The sequence below is a fragment of the Moschus berezovskii genome, chromosome 8 (assembly GCF_049115385.1).
Source record: "Moschus berezovskii isolate FMDL1 chromosome 8, NW_MosBer_1.0, whole genome shotgun sequence".
NCBI classification, from domain to species: domain Eukaryota; kingdom Metazoa; phylum Chordata; class Mammalia; order Artiodactyla; family Moschidae; genus Moschus; species Moschus berezovskii.
In genome coordinates this window covers 76,785,759-76,799,478 of record NC_142467.1, presented here as the reverse complement: position 1 = coordinate 76,799,478, position 13,720 = coordinate 76,785,759, and positions in this window count along the sequence as shown.

The window sequence follows — 13,720 nt, the reverse complement described above, 5'->3', positions numbered from 1 at the left end:
CAATACCTTAAAATGCCATAAATACATGTACATATAATAATACAAATGACTGTTCTATATCATAACATGATCAAGTTAATATGCTGTTGACCCAAGTTAAACAGACATTTAATTAATAGTTTTCCATTTATCAGTACATGTAGAATATCTCATTTATGTCAGTTTTTTTATGCTACTTTGAAGAATTAATTATTTGTACATGTAGCAAATATGTTCAATGTTATTTATATTTATAGACTGGATTTTTGGAAGTAAAATTGCTGGCTCAAAAAATTTGTACATCTAAAATTTTATTAGCTACTACCAAAATATCTTCCAAAGAGACAGTACAAATTTATACTTCCAGCAAGAACGTGTGAATGCTTATACTGTCTATAATAAACTTTCTTTCTCTAAACTAAGAGAGAAAAATTGATACCACAAAATTTTGATGTGCTTTTCTTTAAATAATTGTGTTGGTTATTTAAAGGTTTATGTAAGGGTATGTGTGTGTATAGATGGCTTGTTCATATACTTAACCCATTTTAAAAATTGAGGTTTTACCTTTTTTCATCTTAAACTTATTAATGATCACCCATATTAACAGCTGGGGTCCTTCAGTAATTCTGATATGCTTTAGAGGATGGCATTAAATTTTGTCAATATTGATTTTCAGATAAGGAGAGATAGAAATAACGAACTTTGTTAAGAGATAGGGAGAGGTCACATTAAGTGATATATAAAAGTTACAGGGACATTTTTTCCTTTTCATCAAATAATTAACGCTCCATTCATACAGTGGAGAATATCTGAAAAAATTTCATCATTTTCCTCTTAAAGTTCAACTGGATGCTCCTTTACTTATTTTTTGAGTACTTCAAAGTTAGGTATTTAAACTTTATTCTTTCCATCCATTTGCTCAGCTTCTGTGCTAAAATATACAAGGTCAACAAAATGCATCAGAGAGATTAAAAAATGTTTAGGTTTGGGACCTCTGGATATTTGAATAGATCATTTTTGTGTACCCTGGTCTTAGATAAATGTCTCTTCCAAAATAAACTTCTATATCTTTCAGATTTGGTAAAGCAGTTAATTCAAGGCTATTAGCAACTTTCAGAAAAAAATATTATGCCTCTTCTGACTTATTCATTAGATATATCTCCTCTTGAAAATATTAAACGGTATAAACTATTCTCAAGACAATGAAATATTATGTAACTATAAAGATAATGCATAAGGATAATCATATGAAGGCAGATATAAATAGACATTTTAAAGTTAGGAATAATTTTATTTTAGAGTATTTGGAAGAGATTGATTTAAACAAATAATGCTATCAGTTCAGTTCAGTTCAGTTCAGTCGCTCAGTCGTGTCCGACTCTCCGCGACCCCATGAACCACAGCACACCAGGCCTCCCTGTCCATCACCAACTCCCGGAGTTCACTCAAACTCATGTCCACAGAGTCGGTGATGCCATCCAGCCATATACAAGCCACCTAATCAGAATATAACCTTTAAAAATATGTTTAGAAATTAAAATATTGTCATGTGAGAGATTTAACTTGCCTAATTCTTTGCAGACCAGGTATTTTTGAGACAGACCTCCATTTATTGACATGATCCTCTTTATAGTGATATCAAATATAGCATTGATTTTAAGTTCTCAGAAGAAATTTAATATAATCTCATATATGAATCTCCTTTAATATGAAGACATTTCTGGTCCACTCTCAGAAAGTTTATTGCAACCTTCTCCTCAAGAAATGATGATAAGTTTGAAGAAATGTATTCACATGATCCAAGTATGATTCCGTTAAAGAAATAAGTCATCCTGTTTTTGAAAGGTACCATTTTTTTTTTTTTGAGGAAGTGAGATCAACACTAAAAATAGCTTTTTGAAGTCTAATAGCAGTAGATTATGCATTTTATTTTCAATATTTCTTTAAAAAATGTAAATAATGTTTAATGCAAATACAGAAAAGTGAAGAAAAACCCAACAAGCTTCTAAGAGATGTTGAATACTGCTGGGCTGTGCACCACGTTGTGAGTGGCAAAGCTTCGGAGCACTTGTTACTTTTGGAGTTGAACTGTGCAGTCTAACACTTACCCAGATGGGATAGTGGGATGGATTATACTATACATTTCCTAATTTGTAAAATTGGATCTTGATGAGCTTACCTTTATTAGGAGGATTGCATGAGTGAGTACACCTAAAGTCCTTTTAATAGTCCTTGACAGGTGGTAGAAATTCTTGACACTATCATTTTAATTATTATTTACTTCTAATTGAGCAGTAATGTGCTGTGATATTATTGCACCCTTTGTGATATTACTGCACCCTTATGGCAGAGAGTGAAGAACTAAAGAGTCTCTTGATGAAAGTGAAAGAGGAGAGTGAAAAAGTTGGCTTAAAGCTCAACATTCAGAAAACTAAGATCATGGCATCTGGTCCCATCACTTCATGGCAAATAGATGGGAAACAGTGAAAACAGTGGCTGACTTTATTTTTCTGGGCTCCAAAATCACTGCAGATGGTGACTGCAGCCATGAAATTAAAGGACACTTACTCCTTGGAAGGAAAGTTATGACCAACCTAGACAGCATATTAAAAAGCAGAGACATTACTTTGCCAACAAAGATCCATCTAGTCAAGGCTATGGTTTGTCCAGTGGTTATGTACAGATGTGAGACTTGGACTATAAAGAAAGTGAGTGCCGAAGAATTGATGCTTTTGAACTGTGGTGTTGGAGAAGACTCTTGAGAGACCCTTGGACTGCACGGAGATACAATTAGTCCATCCTAAAGGAGATCAGTCTGAGTGTTCATTGGAAGGACTGAAGTTGAAGCTGAAACTCCAATACTTTGGCGACCTGATGCAAAGAACTCATTCATTGGAAAAGACCCTGATGCTGGAAAAGATTGAAGGTGGGTGGAGAAGGGGATGACAGAGAATGAGATGGTTGGATGGCATCACAATGGACATGAGTTTGAGTAAACGCTGAGAGTTGGTGATGGGCAGGGAGTCCATGGGGTTGCAAAGAGTCAGACACGACTGAGTGACTGAACTGAATTGAACTGAAGTGATGCTGTGATATAGACATAGAAATCACCATCAGAGACATTATAAATAATCTAAGCAAAATCCCTTGCTTACAGTCTCAGGGTTCAGATTGACAGAGAAAGCAGCATATATTAGTCTCCTGGTATATAGACTGGTGGGCTTCCCTGGTGGCTCAGCAGTTTAAGGATCCCTCTGCCTGTTCAGGAGATGTGGATTCAATCCCTGGGTTGGGAGGATCCCCTGGAGCAGGGAATCGCTACCCACGCCGGTATTCTTTCCTAGGAAATGCTATGAACAGAAATAGCCTGTGTAACAGTCTATGGGGTTACAAAAGAGTTGAACATGACTCTCTATAGTCTATGGAATTACAAGTCAAACATGACTTAGCGACTAAACTACAGCAACAATACATACTGTTGCTTGTTGTCACCATTGCTGTTTGCATGTAGGGCCACCCAAGATGAATGGGTCATGGTGGAGAGTTCTGACAAAATGTGGTCCACTGGAGAAGGGAATGGCAAACCACTTCAGTATTCTTGCCTTGAGAACCCCATGAACAGTATGAAAAAAACAAAAATTCAGTTCAGTTCAGTTCAGTCGCTCAGTCGTGTCCGACTCTCCGCGACCCCATGAATCACAGCACGCCAGGCCTCCCTGTCCATCACCAACTCCCGGAGTTCACTCAAACTCATGTCCATCGAGTCGGTGATGCCATCCAGCCATCTCATTCTCCGTCGTCCCCTTCTCCTCCCGCCCCCAACCTTTCCCAGCATCAGAGTCTTTGCCAGTGAGTCAACTCGTCGCATGAGGTGGCCAAAGTATTGCAGTTTCAGCTTTAGCATCAGTCCCTCCAATGAACATCCAGGATTGATCTCCTTTAGAATGGACTGGTTGGATCTCCTTGCAGTATAAGGGACTCTCAAGAGTCTTCTCCAACACCACAGTTCAAAAGCATCGATTCTTCGGCGATCAGCTTTCTTCACAGTCCAACTCTCACATCCATACATGACCACGGGAAAAACCATTGCCTTGACTAGACGGACCTTGGTCGGCAAAGTAATGTCTCTGCTTTTTAATATACTATCAAGGTTGGTCATAACTTTCCTGCCAAGGAGCAAGCGTCTTTTAATTTCATGGCTGCAATCAGCATCTGCAGTGATTTTGGAGCCCAAAAAAACAAAGTCTGACACTGTTTCCATTGTTTTTCCATCTATTTCCCATGAAGTGATGGGACCAGATGCCATGATCTTTGTTTTCTGAATGTTGAGCTTCAAGCCAACCTTTTCACTCTCCTCTTTCACTTTCATCAAGAGGCTTTTGAGTTCCTCTTCACTTTCAGCCATAAGGGTGGTGTCATCTGCATATCTGAGGTTATTGATATTTCTCCCAGCAATCTTGATTCCAGCTTGTGCTTCTTCCAGCCCAGCGTTCCTCATGATGTACTCTGCATATAAGTTAAATAAGCAAAAATTACCAGGAGGCAAATTAGTTTCTGTCAGCTAGAAACCCAGGTATACCTTCAAATTGACTTAAGAGCAATTTGCTATTATGCTTCTCTTTGCTACCCTCAAAAGTATAAGTTAGATCCCTGATGTTGAATTTTCTTTGAATAAGATAGAGAACTGGAAAACATAAGGTAGATGGGATTCTTTTCAAGCTCCTGCAGCCCATGCATTGATGTTCTTTGCTTACAAGAATGTCATTGAACAGGAATGAAGCATGCATGTCATGATTGGAAAAGTGGGTTAGGAAAAATGTAACTTCTCTGAAGCCCTGGTAGCTCAGTTGGTAAAGAATCCTCCTGAAATGCAGGAGACCACCGTTCAAGTCCTTGGTCAGGAAAATCTGCTGGAGAAGGGATAGGCTACCCACTCCAGTATTCTTGGGCTTCCCTCGTAGCTCACCTGGTGAAGAATCCGACTGCAATGCAGGAGACCTGGGTTCAATCCCTGGGTTGGGAAGATCCCCCTGGAGAAGGGAAAGGCTACCCACTCCAGTATTCTGGCCTAGAGAATTCCATGGACTGTATAGTCCATGCGGTCACAAGGAGTTGGACACACGACATAGTGACTTTTACTTTCACTTTCTTCAGCCGGAGGATGCTTCTACGGCTCAAGGATATAACATGGCACTGTTGGAAAAAGCATTTGTGTTCAAGTGCCTGCATAAATCTAAAGACCAGAAAGAACAAAAGCTGCTTCTTTTTTTTTCTTATTCCTTTATAATAGCAACTGGTATTTACTCTCCAGAAAAGATAATTTCCCTTAAGATTGACTGGCTTGATTGCCTTGCTGTCCAAGGGACTCTAAGGAGTCTTCTCCAGCACCACAGTTGGAAGGCATTGATTCTTTGGCACTCTGCCTTCTTTACAGTTAAGCTCTCACAACCGTATGTGGCCACAGAAGACCATAACCTTGCTTATACAGACCTTTGTCAGCAGAGTAATGTCCCTGCTTTTCAACACACTGTCTAGGTTTGTCATAGCTTTCCTGCAAAGAAGCAATTGTCTTCTTATTTCATGGCTGCAATCACCATCCGCAGTGACTTTAGAGCCCAAGGAAAATGATTTAAGAGTTACTAAATAATTACCATGGGTCAGGTACTGTATTTAGCTTTGAGGAAAGTGTAGATATATAGACAAAAAAATGTTCAGCTTCCAAGAAATTCAGAAACTATAAAAGTGTACAAGGCTAATCACATTTAGTTACTTCTAAGGAGAAGACTCTTGAGAGTCCCTTGGACTGCAAGGAGATCCAACCAGTCCATTCTAAATGAGATTAGTCCTGGGTGTTCATTGGAAGGACTGATGCTAAAGCTGAAACTCCAATACTTTGGCCACCTCATGCAACGAGTTGACTCATTGGAAAAGACTCTGATAATGAGAGGGATTGGGGGCAGGAGGAGAAGGGGACGACAGAGAATGAAATGGCTGGATGGCATCACTGACTCGGTGGACATGAGTTTGAGTGAACTCCGGGAGTTGGTGATGGACAGGGAGGCCTGGCGTGCTGTGATTCATGGGGTCGCAAAGAGTCGGACACGACTGAGTGACTGAACTGAACTAAACTGAAAGAACAATGAGGCAACTATTACAAAAGAAATATTGGTAGTATTCTGAGGATGAAGTCAGGTTTTCAGTGGAATCTTCCAGAAGGAAGGGATACTTAAACTTACCTAGAAGATAGGAAAGAATTTTAGTATATAAACAGAGGGGCGCATATCAGATGGAGTGTAGATGACAAAGAGAAAGTCCTGGGAAAGTTCTCCTTACTCAGACATTCACATTTTGGCTTCAGCATAAATTGTATAGCTAATGGTGGGAGAGGAGGGCATTTTAAGACCAGGTCTGAAGGAAATTTGTTTGCTGTGCTAAAGAATTTGGAAGAGACCTTGCTAACGGGAAAGACTGAAGACAAAAGGAGAAGGGGTAGCAGGGGATGAGATGGTTAGGGAGCATCACTGACTCAATGGACATGAATTTGAGCTAATTCTTGGAGAGAGGGGAGGGCAGAGGATGTGCCCATGGTGTGCTGCAATCCATGGGGTCGCAAAGAGTTGGACACAATTTATCAACTAAACAACAACGACAAAGAATTTGGACTGTTTTTCTTCTAATAGAAATGGGGAAACACTAAAAGATTTTACACAACAAAGGTGATATAGAATTGTGCTTCCTGGGCATGCCCAGATGAACTGGTGGATCTGGGACAAAGATTAGTGATAAAACAAGAGGGAAAGACAGGATAATCTGTGGCTGTAGGCTTCTTCTTGCTTTATGATATGTCAGAAGGCTGAGACTAAATAACCCTTAGTTACTATATAAATCTAATTTCCATGTAACCCCGATGTCATATCTATTAAACTCTATGATTAAAATCTGTTTTCTACTCTGTCAGCACAACAGAGAAAATGTGTAGTGTAGAAACTGTGGTGAGAGCACCATCTGAAAAACAGCTTTGCTGTATTCTAAATCTGAACAGATGCTTACCTCTCAGTCAAGTCTAAGGGGAAAAGAACATCGGCTGTGACAGAAGATATTGTGTTTCTAATGGTAACAATTAGTAAGGAAATTATTTTAATTAGTCAAAGTTGATGGAAGTCAGAGAAGAGACTGAAAAAAGTATAGTAAGAAGTTTATAAGATTTAAGGATCAATTAGTACATTAAAAGGCTAGCATGTTTTTCTCTTTTTTTCATCATGTACCTAATATTAGCCTAAATTATAGACTTTTTATTTAATTTCTATAAAACAAAAAGATTTCTTTTAAATCTGGGGTCAGAGGAACTATATGAAATCGCGATAACTTGTCAAAAACCATTTGGGCATATCTTGCAATTAGTTCTTAACAAAGTTCTATTTCATAGTTGCTATTAACTCCTACTTCACAGATGAGGAAACAGTCTTGGAAATAAAAGAATTTTTCCATATTCACACAGTTAGCAAATAACAGAGCCAAAGCTAGAACCAGATTTATGGGCTCTAAATCCCATGTTTAAAATGTTGACTCATGTTGCCTCAAGCTCCATTAATCTATTTTACAAAAGAATTATAAAGCAGGTTATTTCAGTAGTTGAATCTGAGTCTGAGTAGCCAAGTTTGTGTTTGGGCTTTGCTCTTGAACTAAATTGGTGCGATCATATATGAATTGCTGATTATTTCTGGACTTCTTCGTAAGGTCATGGTATGTGTCACCTGCCTTGTGGATACTGCTAGACTAATGGAAAAACTTGATATCATCTTGATCTCGGGTAGTGTCAGCCTGCAGCAGCTAGAAGCAAGGCTTTGTTCCCAGACAGAGATTGCGGTTGGGGAACACTGAATCCTAGCCACAAGACCACTGGCCCTTTGCTTTGCAGAAAAGAATCCCTACAAAAACAGAAAATAGTGAAACAAGTAGAGAATTTATTAGGAGGAAAAAAGAGTACAGCACATGTAGACAGATGGGTACATTCAGATATAATTGCTCCCTTGTGGTAGTTTAAATCACATTTATGGAGCCTTTCTTCTGGGTTTCCTTTAACCAATCACCTAGCTTTGCCTGGTTTGGAGTTTGTATTTGGTTTATCTCAGGTTCATTCCATGAGTGTGCATGCATCTCTTAGCCAAGGTGGATTCTAGCAAAGAGGCCTATGGGTAGGTTGACGTCACTTACTATGATGATGTTCCCTCTCTTTTGACCTCCAAGGAGCCTTTCTGTGCATGTGTAGTCGAAGAGGTCTCCTGACTCTGAGAATAAGAAATATATGTGGTCTCTCCTACCTGGGCAGGGCCCAGCCTCCTCCTTTGATTGTCCTGCTGTTTCTGTCTTAGAGTGTACATAAAATGAACTCCAGCTCTGTACCCTGGGAGCTCATGTATATCTTGCCTCAAACTCACCTTGCAGTGTCAGTTAAGCTTAATATTATATAAATAATATCAATGTCTAATATTTCATTAAACATTAATGATAATAGTAAGAATATTGATTTGGCTTTGTGAAGTTTATATATTGTTATTAGTATGTTGCTATTGGTTCTTATCTTTAAATAGAGTTATTTCCGTCTGTCCAAAATATATACAATATCAATTTAGAGGCAGAAAACCAAATGTAAATGGTAGATAAGAAGCAGCTTGGGATATTGGTGAGCATTTGGTTTATAAGTCCCATAGACTTGGTTTGATTGTCAACCCAGACAACCTTGGCTGTATGTATGCAGGTAAATTACCTAACTTGAAATATTTCCATATTTACAAAATGAGGATATTAAAACATGTGGTTAAAGTTGTTTTGAGGATCTGAGATCCTGTACATAAAAAATCTGGCAAATAGTGAAAAGCAGATACTACCATAGTTACTAAATTAATTTTCCATTTAATTTCCTTTTGTAGATGAAAATGTCACAATGATGTGGCAAAGGGGGTAGCTTTGGCAAAGAGTATTTTATTTTCCTTCTGAAAAATTAATGACAACTAAGATAACTAAAAATTAATAACAACTAAGGGCCAAAATTCATAACGTCCACATTCTCAAGTCATTTCTTGACCTTTACTATCATGTCAGTCCTAAAAACTGTAAAATTATATACTGACCACAAAAAAAAAAAAAAAACAGGAGGTGATGTGTTCATGTGGTTGAGGTTCCTTTACTACAAAGCAATCTTATGTTTAGGTACATAGATGACACGAGTTTTTTGAGATCACATGTATACAGAAAGCTTGTATATTAGTTAATTTATAATCTGTTACAGGACTCATACTCTCTCAGAAATAATGTAAAAGGAAGTAATCAACAATAAAATTAACCAAAAGACAACCTCCTTTGAAGATTGCTCATATATGGTCTCAAGATCATAAAATAAATAATCTTAGGTCAGACCATTCAGGTTATTCCGGCTTTTTTTCTGCTACTTACATGAGGTTCCATCTCGTCATTGTTTCTGGAGCTATTTCTCCACCGATCTCCAGTAGCGTATTGGGCACCTACAGACCTGGGAAGTTCAGTGGCCTATCTTTTTGCCTTTTTATGCTGTTCTTGGGGTTCTCAAGGCAAGAATACTGAAGTAGTTTGCCATTCCCTTCTCCAGTGGACCACATTTTGTCAGAACTCTTCACCATGACCCGTCTGTCTTGGGTGGCCCTACATGGCATGGCTCATAGTTTAATTGAGTTACACAAAGCTGTGGTCCATATGATCAGGTTGGTTAGTTTTCTGTGATTGTAGTTTTCAGTCTAGCTTCTCTCTGATGGAGAAGGATAAGAGGCTTATGGAAGCTTCCTGAAGGGAGAAACTGACTCAGGGGGAAACTGGGTCTTGTTCTGATGGGCAGGGCCATACTCAGTAAATCTCTAATCCAATTTTCTGTTGAAGGGCGGGACTGTGTTCTCTCCCTGTTATCTGACCTGAGGCCAAACTGTGGTAGAGGTAATGAAGATAATGGTGACCTCTTTCAAAAGGTCTCATGCAGGCATTGGTGCACTCAGAGCCCCCAACCCTGCAGCAGGCCACCACCGACCCACACCTCCACTGGAGACTCCTGGACTCTCACGGGCAAGTCTGGGTCAGTCTCCTGTGGGGTCACTGCCCCTATTTCCTGGGTCCTGGTGCACACAAGTTTCTGTTTATGCTCTCCCAGAGTCTGTTTTCCAGTCCTGTGTAAGTTCTGGTGGCTCTATGGTGGGTTAATGGCAACCACCTCCAAAGAGCTTATGCCATTCCCAGATCTACTGCACCCAGAGCCCCTGCCCCCTCAGAAGTCCACTGCTGTTTCCTCAGGAGACTCCCAAACACAGTTTTGCCTCAGTCTCTGTGGGGTCTCTGGGTCCTGGAGTGCACAAAATATGTTTGAGCCCTCTGAGTTTCTCTGGGGGTATGGGGTTTGATTCTAAATGCAAATTCGCCCCTCCTGCTGAGGCTTCTCTGCCCTTGGACATGGGGTATCTCCTCACAGTCGCTCCAGTGCTGCACTGGAAACCAATAGAATGGGAAAGACTAGAGATCTCTCTAAGAAAATTAGAGATACCAAGGGAATTTTCCATTCAAAGATGGGCACAATAAAGGACAAAAATGGTATTGACTTTAAAGATTCAGAAGATATTAAGAAGAGGTGGCAATAATCCACAGAACTATATGAAAAAGATCTTCATGACCCAGATAATGATCTGGGTGTGATCATTCACCTAGAGCTAGACATTCAGGAATGTAAAGACAGTGGGAAGCATCACTATGAACAAAGCTAGTGGAGGTGATGGAAATCCTGTTGAGCTATTTCAAATCCTAAAAGATGATGTTGTGAAACTGCTGCACTCAATACATGAGCAAATTTGGAAAACTCAGCAGTGGCCACAGGATGAGAAAAGGTCAGTTTTCATTTCAATACTAAAGAAAGGCAATGCCAAAGAATGCTCAAACTACCGCACAATTGCACTCATCTCATTCCTGCTTTTTGCAGGAATAGATGTTATTTTATTCTGGAACTCTCTTGCTTTTCCATTGATCCAACAGATGTTGGCGATTTGATCTCTTGTTCCTCTGCCATTTCTAAATCCAGCTTGAATATCTGGAAGTTCACGGTTCACATACTATTGAAGCCTAGCTTGGAGAATTTTGAGCATTACTTTGCTAGCGTGTGAGATGAGTGCAATTGTGCAGTAGTTTGGAAAGTTATGACCAACCTTGATAATATATTAAAAAGCAGAGACATTACTTTGCCAACAAAGGTCCATCTAGTCAAGGCTATGGTCTTTCCCGTGGTCATGTATGGATGTGAGAGTTGGACTGTGAAGAAAGCTGATCGCCAAAGAATTGATGCTTTTGAACTGTGGTGTTGGAGAAGACTCTTGAGAGTCCCTTGTACCGCAAGGAGAACCAACCAGTCCATTCTAAGGGAGATCGATCTTGGGTGTTCATTGGAAGGACTGATCCTGAGGCTGAAACTGCAATACTTTGGCCACCTCCTGCGACGAGTTGACTCACTGGAAAAGACTCTGATGCTGGGAAAGGTTGGGGGCGGGAGGAGAAGGGGACGACCGAGAATGAGATGGCTGGATGGTATCACCGACTCTGTGCACATGAGTTTGAATGAACTCAGGGAGTTGGTGGTGTATAGGGAGGCCTGGCGTGCTGTGATTCATGGGGTCGCAGAGAGACAGACACGACTGAGCGACTGAACTGAACTGAACTGAACCTGCTTTATTGACTATGCTGAAACCTTTAACTGTGTGGATCGCAACAAACTGGAAAACTCTGAAAGAGATACAAATACCAGATCACCTTACCTGCCTCCTGAGAAATCTGTATGCAGGTCAAGAAGCAACAGTTAGAACTGGACATGGAACAACAGACTGGTTCCAAATCGGGAGGAAGTATGTCATGGCTGTATATTGTCACCATGCTTATTTAACTTATATGCAGAGTAAATGATAAGGAATGTTGGACTAGATGAAGCACAAGCTGGAATCAAGATTGCCCGGAGAAATATCAATAGCCTCAGATATGCAGATGACATCACCCTTATGTCAGAAGTGAAGAAGAATTAAAGACCCTTTTGATGAAGGTGAAAGAGGAGAGTGGAAAAGTTGGCTTAAAATTCAACATTCAGAAAACTAAGATCATGGTATCTGGTCCCATCACTTCATGGCAAATGGATAGGGAAACAATGGAAACAGTGATAGACTTTATATTTTTGGGCTCCAAAAATCACTGTAGACAGTGACTGCAGCCATGAAATTAAAAGATGCTTGCTCCTTGGAAGGAAAGTTATGACCAACCTAGACAGCATATTAAAAAGCAGAGACATTACTTTGCCAACAAAGGTCCATTTAGTCAATGCTGTGGTTTTTCCAGTAATCATGTATGGATGTGAGAGTTGGATTATAAAGAAAGCTGAGTGCTGAAGAATTGATGCATTTAAACTGTGGTGTTGGAGAAGACTCTTGAGACTCCCTTGGACAGCAGGGAGATCCAACCAGTGCATCCTAAAGGAAATCAGTCCTGAATATTCATTGGAAGGACTGATATTGAAACTGAAACTCCAATACTTTGTCCACCTGATGTGAAGAACTGACTCCTGAAATGACCCTGATGCTGGGAAAGATTGAAGGCAGGAGGAGAAGGGACAACAGAGGATAAGATGGTTGGACAGCATCACTGACTCAATGGAGGTGAGTTTGAGTGAACTCTGCGAGTTGTTGATGGACAGGGAGCCTGCTGTGCTGAAGTCCACGGGATCACAAAGAGTCGGACAGAACTGAGCGACTGAACTGAATGTGAGGTTAGATAATTTTAGTTTCAATTTCAGCTTCCTCAGTTGTTTAAAAAATAATGTAAAAAAGGACTAACATCTGCTCTTAAGGCTATAGAGATTAAAAAGAACATTTATGAGTATATTATGCAATGCCCTTCCCAAATGCCACTGTTACTACCATAGTCAGGAACTACAGCAATCATTGTGGAGCCTCTCGTCATATAGAAAATGCTGGGCACAGGGCTGCCTCTGCCCTGAGTAAATACTCCTTTGGGTTCACTATGTAGTCATCATTTATTTGCTTGCCATTTTTAAAATCATTCTTCCCAAAATAGGTTAGAATGCATTATGTCTATTTGAAATTTCTCCATCTTTGATTACAGACTGATGACAGTTTTCTATTTCTGTCTATAAATACCTTAGTCTGTATGCAGTACCAGATTTGGGATATTTTACTAATTGAAACCAATTTACAAAAACAAAATCAACTTTTAGCTTTTGAGATAGACCCATAATTTTTCACCTCTGGTTTCTCTGCATGGCAGAGTGCACACTTCATGGGCAAATCTCATTTTCCCTTGAAAATCTGCAGGCATAAATTTGCAAGCCGCTTTCAAAATGTTGCTTCATTACGCCTAATCCTTTTTGGAATCATACTAAACTATTTGCTTCAATAATTTCCTTTGGGAACTAGTTCCATGGGTTAACTCAGCTTTATGCAGAAAAGTATTTCTTTTTATCTATTCTTAATTTCTTGCCTTTTAATTCTATTGTGCCTTACTAAAATGGAAAATCTAATTTATATTCTCTGTACCACTTATTCAAACTTAGAAATCCTGTGTGTGATCAACAGGATATATGCATATATTGATAGTTTCTTAAAATATTAATAAAACATGTTAAAAAAGCACAAATAGTCTACAACTTACTCAGAAACTAGACATCAAAGTCTTGTTT